Consider the following 13,449-nt stretch of genomic DNA (forward strand, 5'->3'; position numbering starts at 1 on the left):
AATTGAAGTATTATTTTAGGTTGTTTCTTTAGGAGTGTTCTAAAACTAGAACTTGCCAGGTAGATAGAGGATTATTTGAAATGTGAGATTTTGTTTTTCCTCATATTTTGTCTATTGTTCAACCAAAGCCATCACATATCAGCTGTCTTCCAGAACTCTTGTCTTTTTTTCTGTTTTAAGAATGTGTCTCCTTTATAAACCAGAAGTCTGTGCTTCTTTTTGTACACATCTCTTTGAAATTTGGAGAATCTATGGAATATAAAGCTTCTCTCATGCTTCTAGGACATGTTAGTTAATACACCTGAAGTGACTAGTATTCCAGACAAGTAGTGTCTCCACAGTACATCAGCAACATTGGGGCATCAAATAAACCTATATAGCTAGACTAATCTCTGTATTCAGGTTATGTTCTCCCATGAAATACCTTGATGGAGGAATGAGGATGTGGAAGTCAAGTATTCTTTGGAGGTTTGGAGTTCTCATTTCTATTGGCAGTAAACCTCAAGGCAGGTGGGGCCATGTACTGACTTCAGACTTAAACCCACCAGACTTTGCAGTTACTCACACATGATATGTTGCAGCTTCTAGCCAGAAAGTGTCAAGTTTACATGCACTATACCTTTCACTGCCTGAACTAAGCTTCTTCCACCTTGAACTTTTCACTGTGTTGGGATCTGATCCTCTCATATGCCCATGACTTCTCACTATTGTTTCCTACCTCAGAGCTATGATACTTTGTCCCTAGCCTTTGTGACATGCTTGTTCCCTGTTGTTAGACCTCCAACTCACTTTTCTACAACATGTTTGCTCATACTATGCTATCTGGCCAAATCAATCTATGTCACCAGAAGTTACAATATAGATCTCCTTTAAAGGAGTTACTGTCTCATTAGAATCCCAACTGAATTTGAGATGTACCAGAACTGCAGGCTTGGTCGATGGGTATGGCTTCCAGTGTCTTTTCTCCAAGGCCACTTATCTTAACTTTCCGATGAGGCTTCAGGTTCCTCTCTGCTTCATAGATGCACAGTGGCTTAAACTAGCTGCATTTCAATCCTTTTTCTGTATTGTCCTTCCATTTCTGCATGCAGTTCTTGTGTCCTGTCACCTACTTAATGGTTTCTGGCGCTCTGCTGATCTGTTTCTCTTCCGATAAGAGACAATAACCCATTATTCTGAATTGTACTATTCATTCTGTAATACTACATGTCCTTTAATCTAACATCTGAAAGTTTCTCATCTGTGATCAAATAATATTTGGGTGTCCAAAACAGTCAGTTAGGAAAATGACAGTCTTTACAACCCCATAGTACTGATAAGCTGGATATTCAAATTCAAATGACTGAATTGAACTGAGCACAACATAAAAAAAAATGATATTTAATGGGTGTTCTGACTAGTTTTATATCAATGTGACACAAACTAGCCTTATCTGAAAAGAGAGACTATCAAAAAAAAAAAAAAAATGTTCCCACAAGATTGCCTACAGGCAATTCTGTACCAGTATCTTTTCTCCAAGGCCACTTGTCTTAACTTTCTGTTGAGGCTTCAGCTTTCTCTCTGCTTCATAGATGCACAGTGGCTTGAACTAGCACATTCCAATCCTTTTTCTGTATTGCCTTCCATTTCTGTAGTTCTTAATAAGTGATTGATATTATTGGGCCTAGCCCAGAGTGAGTGGGCTGGTGGTCATGGGTGCTATAAGAAAGTAGTTTGAAGAAGCTATTGAAAGAAAGATCCTGCCTCCAGATTTATGCTCTGTTTGAGTTCCTACCCCAACCACTTTCCATAATGAACTGTGATATGGAAGTATAAGTAAAATAAACACTTTTTTCTCCAAACTTCTCTTTGTTATTATGTTTTATCATACCATATCAGCTAAGAGATTGAATCAAAACAATAAATATAAGACCTAGAACTGTAAAACTTTTAGAATAAATAAGACAAAGAAAATAGCGTTGGTTTTGGCAATAGTTTCTTAAATGTGCTATCAAGAAACACAGCTAATAAAAGAGAAAAATACATTGAACTTCATTAAATCGTTTCAAACTGTGTGTATCAGTAGACTATGTCAAAATAGTAAAATTATAACCTAAAGAATGATACACACATACACACACAAAGTATTTATCTAGTAAAAGATGGATTGATGAAAGTGTATACAAAACTAAAGTTTACTGCCAAAAAAAACAAAAGCAGCACAATTAAAAAATTTATGAAAGATAAGAATAGATATTTTTTATTTCTGTACAAATGATCAGCGACTGTGGGAGCTAGAGTAGGTACAACAATAACAAGCTATTATACAAATGAATCATATTCTGTCTAGCATTGGAATCTGAGGGGGAGGTTATTTGAAATTTTTCTCAACATCTCTAATCATTAAGATTTTCCAAATCCAAACTACAGTGAGGCATCAAATGACCTCAAGAGACGAAAATGTCTGGATTATATAGGGAAGAGACTGTTGGGAAAGGGCAGCCCAGTCCCTGGGCTGGAAAGTTCAAGATTATGGGCAGGGTTTGCCACTAGAAACTTAGGGATGTTGGGAGAACTGGAAACCAGATCAGCTTTGATATGTAAAATATGCACCTCAGTCCCTTGTTCTGGGTCTGAAACTAAACATCCCCCTTGACAGGTTGCAAGAACATGCACTGTTTTTACCTAGGGACTCTAATTACATTGGTCAGTATTTAATTCATGTAGCAAAATACAGTAACAGGGTAAGTTACAATCCATGGAAGTTAATTCTTCTATTTCCTGGGTGCAGTTCCTGCAAGCAAGTGTCTGGAGTGGTCCTGATTTCTGGCTTTAAACAACCATCTTTGCTGTATCTTGTCTTCTCACATAAAGGGATAAGACAACTCTCTCTCCCCCCACCCCCTTTTTTAGAGGTCACGGATTTCTTTATATATGAACACTCCAGGTATGTAACCGAGTCATATTTCAAAGGCTTTAATCCTTACTATTCTTACCTTAAGGGTTAGAATTGCCAGAAAGGAATTTGTGGGGGTTGCAAAATTTCTTCAGGAAGTTTAGGTAATGTCTTGGTGTTTGGTGGTAGGAGGTTGATTAAGGGATGAGTGCTGTGGCTTTTCTCCAGGTTAAATGGCTAGAGAAATCAGGTCACTTAAACTAAAATATCTGTGCCTGTGGCTTCTTAAGGACCTTTAAAAACTTTAGGACTGGATGGGAGGATTTGGATGCAATTTACATATACTATAGGTCTTTTGCTTGACAAATTTGGAACAAGGATATTATATTATTAGAATTGGGTCCCAGGGAGATAAATTTGGCTGTTTTGTGCAGGAGAGGTTAGCTGGAAATCAGGGATCAGGGAGAAAGCTTTTACAAAAAAAAAAAAAAAAAATGTGTAATGAAGGTATTTAATGCAAGACAAGAGCCAGTGGGAGATTCCAGATCCTAAAAATATTTCAGCTCAGTAGCGCAGGTGCTATGGTCTGAGTCGCATGGGGGCAGGAGGCAGCAGGCTTATAATTAGTCTGCAAGAGTTCTTCCTGGAGGACAAAAGCAGCTGGTATTTTCGGTATTTTCCTTTCTAATTCTAGCAGTGACTTCCCATCTCAGCATAATAAAAGGATTCATTGGCAAGAGAGTAGGACTAGAGGGATGAGAAGAAGGCCTTAGGGGTGTTAGGGTAGGGGGTCCAGTTATCCAGATGCAAGCAACACAAGCTTTTACAGTGGATGTCAGTCAAGGGGAATGCAGCCACCTGACCCTCAAGCTAAGTGGCTATTTCCAGAGTGGTTGAATTGTGCTTCTCTTTGATCATAGATATTTTAAAAGTTGCTGATTATCCTCAACAAACTTAGACATGGTCATACATGCCTAGTCTCAGGATGATGATACACTGTTTGATACCTTTTATATAATGCTTTTGAAATGGCATGTATTTAAGAACAGAAAGTAGATTTCTTGTTGTGAGAAATAAGGCCAAGATTTGGAAACAGAGAATGCAGGGAGGTGTAGATTGGAAATGAAAAACTATATGAAAGACCAGTGTAGTTCTTGTTAGTATTCCGTCTAAACTCCACCTCCCCAGTTACCTGGCAACAGCCAGGTATGCTCCTCCCCACAGTTACCTGGCAACAGCCAGGTATGCTCCTCCCCACAGTTACCTGGCAACCGCCAGGTAGCCTGATCCACTATAAAAGGGGCTGCTTGCCCCTCCTCTCTCTCTTATTCTCTTGCTCTCCTACTCTCTTACTCTCTCTCTTACCCTCTTGCCTCTCTGTCCCCTCCCCCACCTTCCTCTCTCTCCACGTGGTCATGGCCAGCCTCTACCATCTTCCTCTCCCCACCTTTGCCCCATCTCCTGAATAAACCTTCTCCCCCTTAGAACAGCATGGTCTGGAGTGGTCTATTCTCAACGGAGCTCAGATATTTCTTACAATGGTGCCGTGACTCGGATACAAAAACTCGGGGATTTGCTGTGCTGCGCGTGCTACCGAAGCCGCTAGATGCGGAGGCCAGGGACCTATGCCACGTGGCTTGCCTCTACTACTGCCGCCACCATCACTTCTGCACCGCGTGGACTCCATCGCTGCTATCTGCCATCACCAACCGCGTTAGCGTTAATTTCCACCGCTGCTGTCTGGTAAATGGAAGTTCCCTATATCCAATCATTCATCTACTTTTGCTCTAATCTCTCCATGTGTTTTACCTGTTCCCCACCCCAGGTTTTTTTTTTAGCCATCCGCCACTGATCAGAGTAACCATCCTCATGGTCCCACGAAAGATTTCTTGAGCTCAGAGCTAACCCTTCTCTTCCCTGACCCTCCTTCTAGAACTCTTGGGTGAGACACATCCCCTCTCCTCTTGTTTCTTGCAGCTGAGTACCCCAGGCCGGGCCTGGACAGACTGTTCTCTCTCGCAGGAGCACTGGCTCCAAGCTCTAGTCCCTAGCGTGTCTCCCCCAAGGGTCAGTCTGCCTTCTCTGTCATTTGCGGCTGGCTGTGACCATTTGGTCCAGCCGGTTTGCCGGTCCAGGACCCTGCTTGCTCCCTTCCCCTCTGTTCCTTAGCTCTGCTCTGGGTCTACTTCTTGCATTCTGCCCGGGACCTGTAAAGTGAGTGCAGACTAGCCGCCAAAGGCACTGGGCAGTGACTTCCAGCTGCTAATAGGAAGTCCCGCCCTACCGCCACAGCGGACCTGACCTATGCCCTCAGCTGCGGGCCCATAGTCCCAGCTTTCCAGCCATTTGATCGTATGCCACTATTGCCAGCTTTCTTATTCTGTTCCTATCCAAATGTTTTCTTGCTAATACTAAAATGTGCTTTTTTCTACCTACAGAACCTGCCAAAGCTACTTAAAACTCTTTCCTATCCTGTCTTAATAGATTTTTACTACTGCTATTCTATTCAGTTACAACCAAACCTTATGGCTCTCAATCTTGTCAAAAGTCTGCTAATACTATATTTAAGTTTATGGCCGACGGAACTCCCAAAGCCTGTCACGGTTGACCCAAGATGGTTTCAGAAGACTTGGACACCTAGAAGATACAGCATGGATTACATGCGATGATACGGTCACTAACAAATGCAGTGGGCTAAACTGGATGCTGTGAGTCAAATGACTTGGCTAAACCAAGGTAAGTCATTTCTCATGTCACGCGTATCCATTCCACAGAGAAAAAGCCCTACATCTTCTGTGCTTGGAAGCCAAACTGACTTTGCCCAAGAGACTATGGAGACCACGGGAACTGTTGGCTAGTGGACTCTGTCATTTTTTAAAAATAATATATAACTGCTAGATTATTGTTTACTCTTTCAGACTTCTGACTACATTGACAGCTAAGCTTTCACAGATATTATCTGTTACCTCATTAATTAAACTCAGTTGCCATCAATTAAATGCTTCTTATTTCCTCTTCTTGCTATGCCACTGTCCTAATATCTGAGTTCCTATAAACTCGCCTACCTCTAATGAAACATGCCACTATACGATCTAACAAAGGTTCATCTTAAAGACTGCTTATGTTATTAACTCATGCTGTTATCTCTTTTGTAAACTTATAAGCTACAGGAAACCCCCCCCCCCCCCAAATCTACCTTTCAGGGACCAAATGGATGCCATCTGGATAAGTATATCTGCCTAAAAGTTCCCACTTACCTATTCCAAAGGGTGGGATCCCTCTGGGTTTCAAATGTACATCTTAGAAAATTTTCTTTCCCCCAAATATACTTAATCTTATTCCCTACATCTTGTCAAGTCCAGGCAGGCACATCCAGAACAACTCCAGAGAAGCAACCTCCAGATGCTCCATCTCTTGTCACATACACAGCTGCTTCTACTGGACCTGTTCCTTCTGACCTGTCCTCAGATGGCTCCATAGATCCTGGACAGCAGGAAACAGCCAACTCTCCTAAGACTGGACAAACATCCCCATACCCATTCTTCTGTGTTTCCCCTAGAGACACGTCGCCCCCAATGCCAGCAGGAAGTAGCCAGATATCACGGTGTCCCTATTCCTGCTTCACAGTCACCTCTTTCTAATTTTTTCTTTTTTAATTAAACCAAAACCGTGGAATGTTAGTATTCCGTCTAAACTCCACCTCCCCAGTTACCTGGCAACCGCCAGGTAGCCTGATCCACTATAAAAGGGGCTGCTTGCCCCCTCCTCTCTCTCTTGCTCTCCTACTCTCTTACTCCCGCTCTTACACCCTCTCCCTCTCTGTCCCACACCCTCTTCCTCTCTGTCCCCTTCCCCACCTTCCTCTCTCTCCACGTGGTCATGGCTGGCCTCTACTTCTCTTCTCTCCCCACCTTTGCCCCATCTCCTGAATAAACCTTCTCCCCCTTAGAACCGCATGGTCTGGAGTGGCCTATTCTCAGCGGCGGTCAGATATTTCTTACAGTTCTCAGCATATTACACAATAAGAACAGATTAAAAATCACATCACCCGGGATTAAGGGTTCAACTGTTATGTTTTATGTAGCATTTAAGACAAATTTAGTTTTTATATGTTCTCTGTCTTAATTTTAGTGCTAGATACATGAACCAATATGTGTGATACAAATCAAAGAATTAAATGTACACATGGGGGTATACAAACTGGGAAATACAAAGTTGCTGGTTTTATAGGCTCTAATATCAACATCCTGTTGTGACTTCACAAACTTGTTTTGCAAACTAGGGTGAAATTGGGTAAGTAGAAGTTCTCAGTATTGTTTCTCAAAACTGTGTGAATCTAGAATTGTCTCAATTTAAAAATTCAGTTTAAAAATCAAACAAAGCCAGATGTGGTAGTGCATGCTAGTAATCCCAGCATTTAAGAGGCTGAAGGGAGAGGATCACAGCTTTCAAGGCCAGCCTAAGCAGTTACTTTGAGTCAAGGCTATATATCAAAATTTCACCTCAAAAGATCAAAGTTCAATATAGAAAGATAAATGTCTCATGTTTTCTCTTATTGTTTATTTTAACTTAAAATCTTTAGATTTGAGATTATAACCTGAAGTAAAAACAGAAGCCAGTAAAGTATAAAAGTGTCATGGGGGAAGGAAAAAGTAGCTCTAGACAGAGCGGGTGGGGATTAAGGGACATAGGTGCTGTGAAAGGGGAGAGTTAAAACCTGGGTGGGCAAATGGATGAACTCTTGCTGAGAAGCAGGAAAAGAAATACAGAGGGAAGAAATATAAATAACAGTAAGGATGTTTCAAAAGCAAAAGTTGTGTGTGTTGTGTGTGTGTGTGTACAGATACACATGGGTTGATAATGTACCACCCAAGAGACATAGACTACTCCCTATATCAAGTATGGGAAACCTCCCTTCAAAGTGTTGGTCAGTGGGGTTAGTGAGGAATTAGAGGGGAGAAAAGGCAGAATGAAAAGAATTTAGTACTCATGAAATTCTCAGCAAATTAAAAAATTCAAATTAAAAAAAGAAAACAAAGTCAGTAAATGCACAACCAAGTGAGAGGCTAGACAACAGTAATTGTAAAAACGAAATTATTGGTGTTGTTGAAAAGAAGGCTAGGAAGGCATTATATGCAGATCAGTATCTGGTAGAAAGGCGGATATGAGACAGGAAAGAAGCTATCAGAAGATTTTGGTCTTTAATAATGAAGACCCCCATACTCGGGAGACCCTTCCTCAAGTCTCAGGAGATCACGACCACCCAAAGATCACAAGAAACCATACCTGGATGCAGTCAGCAGAGGCTTTATTAGGAAAGTTAGCCGGCGGTCAAAACTACAAGCTCTTTAGCTCCAAGAGCAAGGTTTTGGCCCGGAGGAGTGGTGGGTTAAAGGGTCTTTTATAGCATGGGGTGGGGGAAGGAAGGCATTTTCGTGTGCTTACACATGAATGGTTGCATTTTCGCGCAGTTACACATGATTGGTTGTTTTACAAATTTTGAACATGGCACTGGGAAGACCAAGGGAGGGGTAACCAAGAACAGTGGAACATTTCAGAGAATCTAGCCCAAATGATCTAGAGTCATGTGAAAATCACTATGCACACTCATTCTTCTCAAAAATGTGGTTTTTACCATGCTATTGTGTCCTATCCTGCCATTTACCAACTATTTCAGATTAACTATCTTTACTTCTTCCTGCTATAGCCCCACCTAGGTGGCTTGCATCTTTTATCTGTGGTCAGGAATGCCTTCCTGCCTTGGGCCTCTCCCATCCATAGGTGGACCTACTGCTTGAGGCTTGAGGAATGTAATTTATCCAGCAAGTGTCCTGGGGTAGTGAAAATCTTACATTCAGTTCCTCTTTCTGGAACTTACATTCTTGTTCAGGTATAGGATAAAGGAAAAGCCTATATATATAATTTTTCCACTCTACAATGTCAAGGGAGAGAGGAAGTTATGAGACACTATAAAAAAGACATGATCTATCACCAACTCAGCACATTCTCCGCCCCACAGCACACAGATCTAAGGGATCAACTGTGTGGAATAAAAGGCATGGGAGTGGTAGACATCACATCCCAAACAAAGCACAGTGGAAGACTCACAATCATGCCATCCTCTCTCCCAGTCCCAGGTGGAAGCTTCCTGTGTGAGAAGCCATGGCTGCTGGGAGAAGCAGCTGCATATCTGAGTCACCATTAGAAGGGAGCTTGACTGGACTGCTGCTGAGTCCAGGAGAGTCACGTGGGAGACACGTGGCAAACTATAAATGCAACATACAGAAGAAGGTTTCCCTTAACCCAGGTGACCTGACTGTGGCAAGGGCCAGTCTGGGACACAGTGAGAGGGGCTTGGGATTTCCTCCTTTGGAGTTGTAGTGTTTCAACGACATGGCACACTTCCAATAAAAGGTTTTGATGGAATCAGGGAGGATATGAGCTGCTCCCAATGGCCCATATTCCTGCTGCTATAGAGACAAGTAGTTTGGGGATCAGAGCTCTTTGTTTCAGGGTCTTCAGCTAAACCAGTGCAGTGCAGTTGAAATTGGCGGTAAAAACATCTCTACTGAAGAATGAGGTCACCTGGACTGTCCCATATCCTCTCCTTCTGAATTCTGCTTCCATCTTAACTAGCTTAGTCTTGAAGATTCACCCATGTACTCAACATTCTTTGAGTGGACAGGGACTATACCAAGTGAGTACATTTCTCACTGGCAGAGCTTCAGGCACCTATGACAGAATTTACATGTCTCACTAAGCTATTCTTTGTGTCACAGATTGTTCTCATGTGTGACAAGAATGGTCCTCTTCTGTGTGTGATTTGACTCTGTCCCTGGTAATGGACCACACCCTACATTTTTAGGGCTACTAGTGGGTTGCTCTTTCCTGATGTGCAAAACAACATTCAATGGGTTTCCTTTGACAGCAGAAGAACCAGCCAGTCCAGAGCAACTTGAATCATTATGTTTTACCAGTTTCCTCTTGCTGAAGAATTAGTGGGTGTAGCAATGAGAAGGAGCATACGAGATTGTTTGCTGCATGTATATAAAAATAGAATCCCAAAGTGAATTCTGAAATGCAGATACCTAACTGGTCATAGGGCCATTCTGGACTTGTGGGTATTCTTTTCCTTTGTCCACTCCCTCTCCTCCTCCTTCTGCTCATAAACTCATGTTTTCTACACCAGAGCAAAAGAATGAGACTTTAATCTAATTGAGTTGCCTGGTGTGATGGTAGCTTTAATTGTCAACTTGACACAACCTAGAATCACTTAAGAAGGGAGCTTTAATGAGGTACTGTCTGTATTGGGTTGGCTTGTGGACACGTCTGCAGGGAATTTTCCTAATTAAGTTAATTGATGTGGAAAGACCCATCCCATTGTGGGTGGAACCTTCTCTAGGCAGGGGTCCTGAACTACATAAGGAGAGAAATTGCACTGAGCATAAACAAGCAAACAGGGAGTGCTCGTTCCTCTTTGCTCTTGACTGAGAATGTGACATGACCACATTCTATGAATTCCACAACCATGATGGGCTTGCTATGATGACTGTTCCCTGGAATCATAAAAAGAATAAATTCCCTCTCCCTGAGCAGCCCTCAATCGAGTGTTTTATCAAAGCAGCAAAAATGAAGCTAGAACCGTAGACCAATCAGTTGCATGTGATTTCACATTGCACATACCACGTCCTCAAAAATGGCCTCATGTCTTCAATCTATATGTCAGAATTGCTTTCCAGGTGTTCTTGACTCTTGTATCTTGAGGTTTAAAATAATATGGAAGTGGGACCACTTAGTCATCTGTACCTTTTATTTTCCTCTCATAGTATATGTGGGCATCTTTTAAGCAGTTGTCAGCAGTGGTTCCTCAGATTCTGAGCTGTGCAGAGTGGGAAGCAAGCCAGAATGATTTCTGGTTGGGTCTACACATGAGAAGCTTTTGTCCCACTCATCTTTCCACTAGCTGAAGATTCAACGAGAAGGTGGGCCTCCACAACTCAGAAGCACACCCACACAGCAGAACTCAGTCACACTGGACCACCACAGCAGGCGATCAGCCTTTAGAACAATGAGGAATAAAGTCATATAAAGTCGTAAGAAGTAAAGCAAAAATAACAGTGTGTGAAATAGGGGTGTATATGTATACTACACAATGACTGCATTTCTGTCAGCTAGAGATAGTTTATAGTAGCATGTTGCACCATGGGAATTTCATACACACAACACTCCTTCAGGCTACTCCTTCAGGCTGAAGAAAGAACAGCAAGTACCCTTCTGGCTAGGGTGGGGTGGTGGTAAGATCCTCTTGGAGATATAACCCTGAGGCTATGAGCTGCTTGACAGTGCTTAGGCCATGCCACTGGAAGATAATACCACTCAACAAAAGAGACAGAAATCCCACACCTGGAAATATGTTCTCTGCTTGATGTTGCTTAAGAAAATGTCCACGTTTCAAAGAGTTATCTTATGAGAAGTTGTTGCACCAGAATTTATCTGAGGTTGATGTGTACACAGAGACGATATGTTACAGAGATGCTGTCCCATCTGTTGGGTATGCTAAGTATGAGGATGAAAGTGCATGTTGCTGCTTCTTCATCTTCTCCATACTCTGAGAAGGCCAGAGGTATTCTCCTTAATCAATAGAGATACAAGTTCCTTCTTGGCTCTTTTGAATCATAAGAGCATCTCTTTCTGGCCATTGGATCCCTGAGAATATGAGGTTAAGGTTCCTATGCTCAGCTTCCCTGCCATCGACTTCTCTTTTTCTAGAAACCAGCCTAGGCAGTCCAGTGTAATCCAGCTCTCTGAAGAGCTTAAATTCCATCCATTTTGCTGCAAATGACAGAATTCTCTTTTATACCTACATAGCACTCCACAGTGTACATACATATACTACATTTTGTTTATCAACACATGCATTGAGGGGAACCTACCCTACCTGGTTTCATATTTTGGCTTTTCTAAATAGTGCTATAATAAACATTGGCATTTAATGTCTTTGGTGTGATTTCATTTTCTTTTAGGTATAACATGATAAGTGGAGCATAAGGTAGTTTCCATTTTTGTTTTTGATAATGGTTGTGCTGGTTCACATATCAGTAACCAGATATAAGAACTTTATCCTATCTAGATGATCTAACTTTGAGAAGTCAATTCTCCCCTTCTTCCATGGGGTCTGGGGATCAAACTCAGGCCATCAGACTTGCATGGTGAGTGCTTTTACTCACTGAACCTCATCCAGTGCATCTTGTATCCTTCTTTGCCTGTGCATAATAAGTTTTGTTAGGGAGTTTCTAACAGAAAAGTCCAGAATGTTCTAAAACAAAACAAAACAAACAAACAAACAAAAACAACAAAGGAAACCTTGAGTTATGTTCAAATATGGAACTGCATTAAACTAACTGTGCCTTCACTTCAAAGGACAGAAATATTTTCGCCCCACAAATCCCCACTGTGGCGGTGGTACAACTAGCCCATGACTACAGACAGCAGCCTGAGAAGTAAAGTAGTCTATTCTCTGAAGCTGCACTGACATCCAGGCCTGCTCTGGTCTACACCTGGAGCTATGGCCACTATTAACTATGTCAACTGTTATTACAGAACCTGAGGACCTAGAAAGTTCTCCTGGAAATATATTTTTCTCATTTCAAAAAAAGTTATCCTTCCATTCATGTATGCAAGATTGTGAAGACTTGTATTAATGAATAAAACTGTCACTCTATACACAGTTCTTGGTATACTACTCATTTGATATTCTAATAATGACTAATACACTCTACCTTTTCTGCTTGGGTTCCTCTGTTAGGGTATCCTTAGTGAAGTCCTCTGGGGTGGGGAGTGATCTCATCCACATCCTCTGTTGTCCCTGCTGTCACATACAGTCAGAGGATAACAAAGGTTGTCTGAACATGTTCTTCCCCTTGATGGTCTCTTTTTGAAGATTTTAAAAGATTATGTGATGATTTAAGTTGTTGCTCCTTAGCTAATATTTGTTATGAATTCCCTTTCAACTTCTCTGACCTCAAATAGAACTTCAAGAGACCCATTAGGCCAAAAGAGCTGTTCAAGCTAGTGACATAGTGTTCATGTATCTCAGTAAGCAGAGGGCTTTCCCTATGAAATGAGTAAACTGATATTGGGTGAGTCGGTTATGCCCAGAGACTAGCAATTTGCTCTTTACCTTTTGTTTTCATGTTTATTTATTGATGGTACATCTCTGGCTATTGTAGACCCAAGGAAAAGGCAACCCAATACATGAACACTTGCTCAAATCTTGGTGACTTAAATTTCATCCAATCTGAGATCATCTCTAACTTTAAAAGTCTAAGCAGTGGTGCTAATTTTATAGCTTCCCTCAGAGAAAAATGAGAAGGGTGTTGAGTGGAGGTGAGTGAGCCAAATCAAATGTCTACTGTGCCACCAAGAGCTTATATTAATTGGCAGTGGAAATATATCTATTTGTAAATAAATTGGTAGAAGAGACGTTTAGAAAATAGCACAACTAGAAATATAATTTCTTAAGCATCATACATCTAGTTATTAGTAGCCCAAAATCTGGAATTTAGAGCAAAAGT

General features: G+C 41.5%; 1 long non-coding RNA gene across 1 annotated transcript; it reads left to right on the plus strand.

Annotated features, from left to right (window-relative positions):
* Positions 1–4,185: 4,185 nt before the first annotated feature.
* LOC143442491 (uncharacterized) lies at positions 4,186–6,826 on the plus strand. The gene is made up of 2 exons (XR_013110728.1): positions 4,186–4,618; positions 6,233–6,826. It is a non-coding gene; the product is annotated as an uncharacterized LOC143442491 (long non-coding RNA).
* The last annotated feature ends 6,623 nt before the right edge of the window (positions 6,827–13,449 follow it).

The sequence above is a fragment of the Arvicanthis niloticus genome, chromosome 1 (genome assembly GCF_011762505.2).
Source record: "Arvicanthis niloticus isolate mArvNil1 chromosome 1, mArvNil1.pat.X, whole genome shotgun sequence".
NCBI classification, from domain to species: Eukaryota; Metazoa; Chordata; class Mammalia; order Rodentia; family Muridae; genus Arvicanthis; species Arvicanthis niloticus.